This window comes from Homalodisca vitripennis, chromosome 2, assembly GCF_021130785.1.
Source record: "Homalodisca vitripennis isolate AUS2020 chromosome 2, UT_GWSS_2.1, whole genome shotgun sequence".
NCBI classification, from domain to species: Eukaryota; Metazoa; Arthropoda; class Insecta; order Hemiptera; family Cicadellidae; genus Homalodisca; species Homalodisca vitripennis.
In genome coordinates this window covers 106285532-106297542 of record NC_060208.1, presented here as the reverse complement: position 1 = coordinate 106297542, position 12011 = coordinate 106285532, and the positions used below count along the sequence as shown (strand labels likewise).

At 33.9% G+C, this 12011-nt stretch overlaps 2 protein-coding genes across 2 annotated transcripts in view; one reads left to right on the top strand and one right to left on the bottom strand.

Moving 5' to 3' along the window:
• The window catches only part of LOC124354508 (CDP-diacylglycerol--inositol 3-phosphatidyltransferase), a 66836-nt gene extending 57758 nt beyond the window's left edge, over positions 1–9078 (bottom strand). The window contains exon 1 of the mRNA XM_046805021.1: positions 9001–9078. The gene's annotated coding sequence lies outside the window, so the exon portion shown is untranslated. The remainder of the gene's footprint in view (positions 1–9000) is intronic.
• A 785-nt stretch (positions 9079–9863) lies between these two features.
• The window catches only part of LOC124354506, a 592308-nt gene continuing 590160 nt past the window's right edge, over positions 9864–12011 (top strand). The window contains exon 1 of the mRNA XM_046805018.1: positions 9864–10332. The gene's annotated coding sequence lies outside the window, so the exon portion shown is untranslated. The remainder of the gene's footprint in view (positions 10333–12011) is intronic.

Here is a 12011-nt window from a genome sequence, read left to right as displayed (position 1 = left end):
GGAAAATAAATGTTTAGTTTCTCGAGATTTTGAAGTCGATTAAATGTTATTCTCATGATTGAGTTGATTTTGTGAAGGCCAGAATAGTCTAATATTTGGGTATGACTTTTTGATCGTTTTGAAGAAAATAATTATTGTCTGTTTGTTGGTCGACTAAAAATTTGCCCATTAACTTTATATGAGCGTTCTAATTTGTTTTAAACTACAAGTTAGAAAATAAAAAAAACTAACCATGTTATCGATGTAGTCAATAACATCGGTCTTATTGGTGGACATTTTTTACTACGACTAGAAAGGCTTCGGAATACTTTTTTTTTCACAAAGTGGGGTGGCAACTGCTATAATTCAAATACTGCATAGTATTATTACCTTTTAAATATATTTTAGGGTTTACCAAAATAGACCTTATAAAAATATCTTCGCCTAAGTACAACATATTTCATGAGAAAGTTTGCAAGTAAATTTGAGTGCTCTAAAAATGTTCAATGGGTGTAGAAACTCTTGAAGGAGTTCTTCACCATGATTCTATATAAAAACACATCATCTATAAAACGAAACGAAACTAAAGGAAAATGGTCTGTGAATTAAAGTTTTTTTTATTCTAATGAATAAATTGGTAATGGAAGTAGCCATCTATTTTCCCATAGAAGTGTCTTTTACTTGTAGATAGAACTTATTTTGAAATTTAAACAGTTCATTGCTAAAATAAAATATATGTTTTAGTAAAAAATTTGTAGATGGTTTAGAAGTGAGTTTGCTGGTGAGAAAATGTTTAACAGCATCTATACCATCGCCATGTGGTATGCTAGTACACAGTGATATGATATCAACAACAACTAGAATGGCCTTATTTCAAACAGGTTGATTGATGTTTGATAGTTTTATAATTTTTATTTTTATTTTATTTTAATTATTTCAACGGCAATACCATTTCAACAAGTAAGTTTCAATTTTATCTACATGCATAACAATTGACCAAAGAAACTTATTAGTAGACAAAAACAAAAACAAAAACAATAGAATATGCAACCAGTAAACAAAACAATAGATACATAATGAAACAAATAGATATGAATTGTAAGATGCATAACAAGAAAGTAATAGATAACAAGTAATGTGTAACAATAAATAGATAAATATTATAACAATAACAAAGAAAGATGCTTAACAAGAACGATACAAAACAAGAAATGAAATATGACGTAGGTAACAGTTTTGACAAACAATAACAAAATAAAAGACTGAGACACAACACAGGCAGGGTAGGTGTAGAGACGAGCCAATAATAATAACAGCTACAGTGATGCAAGCCGGCTTTTGATTGCAGATTTGGATGCGATAAAGATGTCGAGGGTGGATGGAATGATGTTCCCTAGCTGCTGAATCCTCAGCATTGGGCCATTTGCTGCATAAGAGGAGGAAGCTGCGACCTTGGTGAAAGAATTCATGGCTCTGGTTCCAAACGATGCCTTGAAGTTGATTGTTTCTAGAAGGTCAGGGCAGTCCAACTCAGCGTTGATCAAAAGGTAGAGAAACATCACATCCTGAATACAGCGTCTAGAACTGAGTGATGGTATGTTCAGGAAAGTAGCAATATCTTGTATGGGGACCTCTGTGTATCTATAACCAAGACGAACCCCAACAAGTCGCAAGAAACGTCTCTGTATCTTCTCAATATCATCCACAAGGTAGTGCTGGTGCGGTGACCAAACGACGCTGCAGTACTCGAGATGGGGTCTGACATGTGCATAGTACAAAATCTTCAATGAGTGAATGTCGTTAAAGGGCTTGGTGAGTCTCAGTATCAAGCCCAAGTTGCGAGCAGCCTTATTGCATATATTCCTGATGTGAAGTTCCCAAGATAGATTAGATGATAAAGTCACACCAAGATCCTTGACAGATAAGCTTCTATGAAGTGCATGACCTCTGATTGAGTAGGTGTGGAAGACTGGAGACTTATTGCGGTTGAAAGTGATGCAGCTGGACTTGTCAAGGTTGAGAGTCATTGAGTTAGCTTGGGACCATACATCTACTTGTATTTGATCGTTCTGAAGGAGTACAGCATCTTCAGCGGTGCAAATATTCATGTAAAGCTTCAAATCGTCTGCAAAGAGAAGATGTTTGCAGCGAAGACGAGATGTGACATCATTTATGTACAGGTTAAATAATGAAGGGCCTAGGTGAAACCCCTGAGGTACACCAGACGTAGCAACAAATTATTTTGAGATGTGTGATCTGTATCGCACTTGAAGGATTCTGTGTTGAAGGTATCTCTCAAGCCAACGGAGAAAGGTTCCTTTGAACCCATGTGCTTCCAGCTTCCTTATCAGAATGGTGTGGGACACTCGATCAAACGCCTTGGTGAAATCCAGCTCTATAGTATAAACTTGTTGCCTGAGCGTTAGTGCGTCAATTATGTAATCCTGAAATAGGACAAGGTTTGTCACAGGAGATCTGCCAGATGTGAAGCAGTGCTGGTGAATGTTGAGGTGAGCTTTTATTTTGAATTGAATAAGGTTGAGGACAGGTTTCTCAAATACCTTTGCAAAGATGGATAATACTGCAATCGGACGATAGTTTGTGACTGATTCTTTTGTCCCCTTCTTGTAGATTGGTACAATATGGCTCCTCTTTAGGGCTCTGGGAAAAATGCCAGTACTAAGAGATCGATTAAACAGTGTAGTTAGTGGTGGTGATAGCAGATCAGCACAATATTTAGCAGCAGCTGGAGTGATGGAATCAGGTCCAGGCCCTTTGTTTACATCAAGGCTGAGAAGAGCACTATGAACTTCGCCAAGAGCGACTGAGCATGAAGAGAAGACATCGACGGAATAAAAGTCAAATGAAGGTGGGGGGAAATCGTCTTGAACAAAAACAGAAGAGAAATTGTCTGCAAACATATTAGCTATAGTATTGCCATCCGTAGAGGATTTACCATCATAAGACATAGCAGACGGAGAAGCTTCTGCACTGTTGGTCATATTCTTCACATAACTCCAGAAAGCCTTAGGGTTTGAGCGCAGTGTGTCCTGCACGTGTGTAATGTACTGGGAGAATCAAATCTTGACAGTTGTTTGCAGTCCCTCCGAACTTTAGAGAAGTTATGGTAAGTAATAGGGTTTAGTGTTTCTTTGTATTCCCTATGTAACGTTTTCTTCAATATGGTAAGTGACATCAGTTCAAAGGTGTACCATTTGGGAAAAGAAGAATTCCCAAAACGCTTAAGTGGCGAGTTCCTAATAATGCAGCTGCCAACACCTACGCAAAGAGATTCAAAAGAATCATTTAAGTCCGTGTTGGAAATTAGCAAATCCAGGTTCATCTCTGCTAAATCCCTGCGAACATTCTGAAGATTACATCGTTTTAAGTTCCGCTGACTATATGAGGAAGAAGAATACTTGGCAGAATAAGGTAGAGTTACATTAAGAGAAGAGTGGTGGACGTCTTCAGTTAGTAATCCATCGAGTTCGCGGGATACATAACAGGGCATGGAGGATAATACAAGATCCAGAATGGCTCCTCTTGAGTTTCTAACATTGTTGATCTGTTGAAGAGAAAACATTTCAGACATATTGATAACTATTTGGGCGGATGTGGAGTTTAATGAAGAAGTAGGTGAGGTCCAGTCTACAGAAGGCAGATTGAAGTCACCAAGAATAAGTATTTGGTTGAAGAGATTAGCAGATAACACTTCTTCTAAAGCGAGGACGAAATTAGAGTAGGCTGTGGAAGAAAGGTTAGGAGGTATATATACCCCTCCAAGTAATGCCTTTGTGTTGCAGTTCAAAGTCAAAGAGACAAATACATTTTCAGACTCAGAACATGTTTGTAGCTCATAGGAATGGAGTTGTTTAGAGATTGCAATCATAACTCCTCCTCCACTCCGCTTATGACTAGTAGAGGCGTCTCTGTCCTTCCTATACACATTATAATTGAGGAAGCCAAGTTCACTTGTTAAGATGGTAGGGGTTAAGTTAGTATCCGTAAGAATGATTATGTCATGTATGCATGAGGCTATGGATTGTTGTAATTCAACAAGTTTTGTTCTAATACCATTTAAATTTTGATAAAGTAGCTGTAGATTGGTTTCTCAGTTTTTTTGGCTTTTGTACAATTTTAGGTGTACCGTTAACAAACTTAATAGTGAGATCAGTCTCGCCCTTCTGAATTCGATCCTCCAGAGATTTACGCAGCTTATTCAAGTGGTTACGCTCCTGCAGTGTTCGATCATGAGAAACACCGATACTAGACAAAGCTGGGTCGATAGTTGTCGGATTGACCTGAGAAAACTTCTTAAAGAAATCAATAGCCAAACGTGGGATAGGAAATATTATCTTGATAGGGCGAGGTTTGTCGTCCTTACGAGTTTTGCCAAGTCGGAAGAATTGTAGATCATTACCTTACATATCAACTGAATCAAAGATTTTTTAGCAAGAGTTCACGATCATGGCCCTTCTTGTTTGGCAGTGTGGCCATGCTTTCTGGAATATTATGGATTATAACATTGAACTGTCTTGAAGAGCGGTCCATAATTTCAGAATATATATACCCAGTCTTTTTGTAAGCTTTCATTGTGTTTCTTATATATCATCAGTTGAGCTCATCGTTGTTCTTGAAGTAGAAAATGTTTATAACATCGCCATGTGGTATGCTAGTGTACAGTGATGTGACATCAACAGTGACTAGAATGGCATTATTTCAAACAGGATGATTTATGTTTGATAATTTTATAATTAAGTCATCGATGTTCTTTATGTAGGTTGGTAGTTGTTTGACAAATGGTTGTAGTTATTTGGTCATCGATACAAATGGGGTCTGTTACTATCATAAACCGATCTAATAATAGATCATCCATAATGTTGGACAATATATCCCAATTACTTTCATTATAACACTGTAGAGGTTGACTTCGATTATTTTTGATATTGTTACCAAAATAGGGATAGCCAAGTTGAATAGTTAGCAGAATTGTTGAGTTCCACTCCGTATCACACAAAACTTTCTAATTTGATATAGGCTAGTAGTCAGAGCTGGGAAGACTAATAAAACATCGATTAGCCTACTATTTAAAGTTAGTTTTATCATTGCTCCATGACATACGGTTAGCATTTAAATCTTCCAAAATAATTAATTATATTATTATGTAACACGTAAAATGTACTAGACGAAGTTCTCACTACTCACTCGAAGAATTGGAAGTGCCTTAACTGTAAATGTATTAATATACCTAGTACAATGATACAAATTGTATCCCCACTAAATGTACTTCATTGTTATATGATAATCTTGAATATTTAAATTTAACACAGTGTATTGTAATTTATTAGGAATGAGGGCTTCCCACCCCTGCCACGTCTACTCTATCATCCCGTATAACAAAATATTTCTTAAAATAATGTTTTATGAGATTAAATTTAGTTTAAGGTAACGCAACTATGTTAATCTGACAAAAATAATACAGTTTTAGAAACCAGATAATACTAATTAATTATTTAAAATAGATTTATCGTAAGCCAGATGTTTTCTTTTTCTTAATATATTCGTATATAAAAAGGAGATGTTCTCACTGACTCAACGCCCAGCAAAAACCGTACATACTTTTAACTTGTACCCTAAAGGCTCACTTAGGAGGAACATTTTTCTACGACCTCAGGGCTCCACCCCACCGGGCTCTAAAGGTGCGAAGACTCCCATAAGAAATGCTTTACTGTAAACAAATGTTATTTATTAAAAGAAACTGTCACAATGTATTTAACTGTGCTTTGTAAACGTTAAAATATTTCACAAATCATATGTTTAATTAAATTAAGTACTTTAAGTTATAATACAACATAGGTATATCATTATTTATAGTTCTGAAAGCATAGAGTAAGCTTAAAAGTAACAACACCGCTAAAAGTTAAAAATAGACCGCTGTAGACGATCTAGAATTCATTCTCAGATAGAAGTGCCTATGTTGCGAACTGATCTAGTTATCCATAATAGGTAGATGGGTATGTAACCTTTCACGTCACAAGTATTACAAAATTTATTATTTTGTCAAACATCTTAGCAGAAGTTGCACATATTAAAGTACCAGCTGAATATTTCACCTCCAATAGCCTATCCACATTAGTGCCATATCATTTCATACCTATACTTAGCGAGTATGGTTTTTTAGGTAACTAAAATGTCTATATAAATAATATACGGTAAAAATATTTTAGTTATACACTCGAACAAAAATAGACACATTGTTTAACGGATCACAAAAATGCACTAAAACCAGCGTAAGTATGATCAGAATTTATAATTGAATCATACTGTGACACCTAATATTTTTATTTAAGTTACTAACATTTACAACAACGTTAGTGTCCATAGAGGATATCGGGCTTTCAATACTGTCTTAAGCATTTCAGTTTTTTCAGATGTAGAAAATGTAATTTACTTGCTTACATGACATATTATGACTGTCATTTTGATATCCACGTGTTTAAAGACTGTTATCCAACTACAGTCATCTTCAGAATTATAACCCCTTCCGAAACTTACAAGAACTTATATCAGTTATAGATATTAAACTGGGCTTCAGAAGTAACTCTAATTTACAATATAACAACTATACTTTATAGCAGAAAAAGACAGTTCGATCGTAAAAACCAGTACCAGTCCAATTTTTTATTTATAAATATAACTCGTATTGGGAGCGTACACTCGCAAATCTCGTCAACCGGAAACTCTCACGTGAATAATGATCGAATTATTGTATTCATTTAACTCAGCTCATACTTTGACGGAAGTAAACGCTTAGGCGAGGCATGATTAAGTTTTCATTACTTGCTATGTTGAACTAGTAAGATCTCTGAGGTGGAGCCCTGAAGTGGGAGAATAGTTTTGTATTGGTGCTCATTGGATGTAGCATTTATGTCGATGTGAAATCTTATCTCAACTCATTAGTTCCTAGCTCAAGTAACCAATAAACTGAATGATGACATCGAGAGTACAACGGCGCTTATATGGTGTAGCATAGGATTTTAATACTGATTCTGATAAAGTTAACGGGACCGTTATAATTATCATTAAATTATTAGGTTGAACATTATTTGAATATTTAGTAAGATGGCGATTTTAACTTTTGTAGGTAAACCTAGGTCATCAAGTCGCGTTACATCCCGGCCTACATTTAGACTTGATAGCTTAAAGAATACATTCTATAGCGCACTGTTCTCAAACCGCAATCCGTGGTAGCGCATGCTAGTTTGACACCTTTTGAGCAAAGATTTGTTTCTCCAAGGGTGGAATTCAAAATCCGCAATATTTCGGTTTTATAGTAACATATTTAATATTAGGGCCTACACAAATTTATTCTTGTTTTGTAATCTCTGGAAGAGACCTTGAATTTTTCGTATAAGGATCCTTCAAGGAATGGAAGGGTGTAATAATCTATTTATTGAAAAGGTCACATATTCAACTTATTCGTGGTTGATGACTTCAATAATGTTCATTTACACTTTTATAATATTTAAAACTCCGATGCGAATGCACCTGAGGAATAAAATATTCACTTAGCATATCGATCCCCTGACAATTAGGCAAGTTGTTAGCTTACGTTCATCAGAAACTGTAAGAGCAGAACATTATTTAAGTTCATAACAGTTCGACCATAGTTTCATCTTCAGAATTAAAGTTTTACTCCTGTTTCCATGGATGTGGAAATCTGTCGTTAGTAACATATTAGCCACATGGGCATTGATGGTGGCCACACATAGAAATAAAATTGATGACTCGATACCATATTTTAATGTTAACGACACCTTGTTCACTGGGTCGATAAATTGCTTCTTACTGACAGTTTTAAATTTAAATCCTTCATATACTGATATAGGTTAACTCCATTCAAATTCAAGTTATTTCATTTGTCTAATTTTGTCACCAGTAAAACGATTAGATATTTGTTACCTTTGAAGTATTTTGTGACAAATTAAATATACAGATAATTAACTTCATTAAATGATTGAAACACGACAAACTAATTACACATCTTATCATATGAACATTCGTTGTATATGTGAGTGAATTACGTGATTGCTGTCCATGCACCTGTGATACTCGGTGTGTTCTTTAACTCAATATTTGGTGCCTCATTTTATAACGTGGTAGAGAAATCAATACAAATCACTAATATAATTACATCTCAGTAAATACGGGTATTGATCTTATTCAAGCAACAGGGGAAACATTTTCAGTTAATTTTAATCAGAACCTAACTAGTGAGAAGTAAATAGGTTCGTATTATTCGACCAATGTTCACGTTTATAGAACAATCTTGTTATGCTACTCAGTTTTTATTCTAGATGACTGAAAAATGTTAATACATGTACAAAACATTCTCAAATATAATTTATACAGAAAGAAACACATTATAAAAGTGCATAGAGAAATGTATAACCTTCAGCAATTATTAGCAAAGTAATATAAATAATACATTAATATAACCATAGAAAACAAAAAGTCACGAGAATCTCTTTTATCCGAACAGAATCCTTATTGACTTCCATTTTGAAAAACTAATAATATTTTTGGTGGTTTAGAACAGTGTTTCATCTTAATAAGAAAACGAATTATTAGTTTTTATGAATGGGTAGATACAGAACTCAAAGCGAGATGTGACCATGTCCCTCCACTATCTGATCCAAACGCTTGGTACACAGCCTACCTGCACTGGACACACTGTTCAAAACAGGGTTTTGATTGCCATACTTGTTTTTATTTCTCTATATATTCACAATATCTTAAATTTATTAATAATCTACCCTATGATTTATCGAATATTTCGCTTCTAATAATGGTATAGTACATTATATTCGTCGTATACAATAACAATTTTGTACGTCATTGTAATTTACTTATGTCACATTACTGCTTTATCCCACAATGTATGAACGTAACGAGCTTCAAATATAATATACTTAGTACTGTCTTGTTAAGGCCAATGTGCAATTAATTACTCGTACATACCGTAATGATAACGAAATGTTCCGGTCCGTTTCCAGTTTCTCTTGTCGGATCGATTCCGCCGTTCCTTGTGCGCAGGGCGTGTCGTACTGGACTGTGTAACTCAACATCGGTACCCTTATAGTTTATCGCGACTATCGATAGCGTAATAAAATATCGATATATAATAGACAAATATTGTAATTTATTTTGGTTAGATAAATATTTACGAATTCAATAACAAATAATTTTGGATTAACGCGTATTTTTTTAAATATTATATTGGTTACCACACCTCCACTTACATTTGCAGTATTGGAAACAGCAGTATGAATATCGAAAAGTATTTTAATCCCATTTGATACAAAAATAAAATCCACCTTTTTTCACCAAACCATAGACGTTATTTACAGCCTTTATATAATATATATATATATATTTTATTCTATAGCATTTTAAGAGTACAATTAGATTTATTTAGCAATGTTATCGACAACATGCTAAATAATTAGTGTTAGTACATTCTCACAAGTGCATGCAAGTAACTGAAATAACTATAAAATAAATTACTCTAAATGAAATGTCTATAATTGTAATTGTAAACACAGCGTAACTGTTACATAAATAGATGACAATAAGGACCGTTATTTTATTAAATAACCAAGGTAAGCATTATCGATGTCAGAATAAAACGAACCACATATTGGTTTAAATATCTCTTTATAAATTTCTCATTATTTTCACAGATGCATCGTATGAAAATATAATGGTAATTGTATCTCGATTTATTACATTCGGTAATGATGACATCGGTGTTTATAATATCGAAGTTTAATATCGATACAAAACATTCCCGGCGACCACGGTTTAGTAGACCGCCGGTCGCCGCTCCGCGTACTGTGCGTTCCGCTTCTCCAGATCTCGCTCGTCCCACAATATGCTAACCCGCATATAAACCTCTTTTCCAATATTGTGACTAGAACTGGACTGAAATATATTGATTCAGTGAAGTGAATATAAAAAAATACAGAATTCAATAAACATTTATGACAACTAAATATTTGTGTAATAGTTCCTAAACAATTTTGAATTATAATGAAAGTGTTTTTTTGGGGGTGAGAAACATTATTATTGTACGCTTTTATATTTTAGAATATCTGTTTAGGGAAATATAGTGGTAAGAGAGATAATGAACTATTTTTGAAAGCTAAATATCCAATGGATGATAATAAATTGTAAGATATTCAAGAAAGTTTTTCACTGATGTATGTTACCAATTGAAGTAAAATTTTTGTTGATAGTGGTGTTATATTTTAACGTGTTGTGAGTGAGTGGCCCTAGTCATCTGCTTTAAAAGTGAGTACTTTTTAATTTATATTTAATTTTGTGTACCTACATTGTAGCCTAATACTACATATATTGAGCACTTGTACTAATAAAATAAAAATAGTTGAAAACGCTTTGATTGAGAAAAATGTGTTGGGCTTCTTAAATAGCTAAACGAATTGAGAGAAAAATCGAAAAAGTGCATTTGGTTTTAGCACAAGAGCACAAAGAGTATATCTTAAACAAAGTCTGTTGCAGACGTAAATTTCTTTTTTATATTTATTTTTAACAACTTTTCCATTAAAATATTTACATTTTTGTTGTACGCATACTGTGTAATAGGACATACTAACTACAACAATATAAGAAACTATTCGTCACCTCACCATACCTACTCGTACATGCAAATAGGTACTTAGATCTCTACACCTTTCATTGTTATATTTGATAAAAAATTAGTCACTATATTATTTTTTCAGCATCCAAAAGCGAAGTATTTCAATAAAATTATTAGTCATAAAATAATGAGATCAGTGCATAACAATTAGTACTCGTCTGAATTACATTCTAATTGTGTATGCTATTATTTGCTTAAAGCTAAATTCCCGTAAGCGTAAATTACTGATTAGGTGTCGGGAATAAGACTTTTTCAGATATAATATAGAATAGCTTTATGGTAGTCGAATTTTGGCTGGCTGTGAAAAATACTGGATTCACAAAAATATATTGAGACAGTGTTATCGAGTTTTGTAGTTATCCAATATGTTCAGGATAACTTGGACAATGCCATGAGGGTCTAAAGAAGAACATTCTGGTTAAACGGAGAAACCCATCAGCCTGCCCTGAGCTACTAACAGGCGGGATGGAGTTTAACGAACCTGGTTGGTAATTTTGAGGGATTCATATCAGTTTAGAAATATACAGTTTAGGACACCTTGTTTACTGTTTGGTTTGGTTGTCCTTAGATTTGTGTAGGTATTATGATGGAAGATGCGTAGGTATAGACTGGACTCCCAATTATCTGCCATACGAGTCTGGCCGGTAGCGTAGGTCACACTCATTGTTCGCATTTTCCAAGAATATGCAACAACTGTTTTCGAACTCTGATACGTTTCAACTTTACGGACTGGGTCCTTTTTTCTATAAAGTGAGAAAGCCAAAGACTACTCAACGTGTTGTATATATGGTTAAATGACATAGCAAAATATATGGATTTTTCTGAATGCAATGTAGTGTTTTCGAATTATAATATTTTGCACTTTACGGATTACGTATTTTGTTACCCAATGTGTTGTTTTAACTGTAACTGTAACATAATTGTAAGAAAATATGAAGATTTTCCATAACTATATAATATATTTATTTTTATGTTAACGGTTTACGAATTCTAGTATATTTCCAAGTTAGGAATAACGTACTTAACAGTGCAAAAAAAAACAAACATTACTCATCGTGTTATTTACTTTTTAATTACACCTCGTATAAAGATTTTCCATGAGTGTAATGTAATGTATGATAAAAACTCTTCCGGAATTCTGATGTTTCAGCAATGCGGAGCATTTAATTTTTACATTTTAAAATTCTGTATTAAAACAGACAATTAAATACTATCGTCTGCTTTAAAGTTTTTAACATTAAATATAACGTGTTATAACATTACAGTCTTCCCTACAGCATTATCTTCAATAAGATAAGAATTTTTGGAGTTT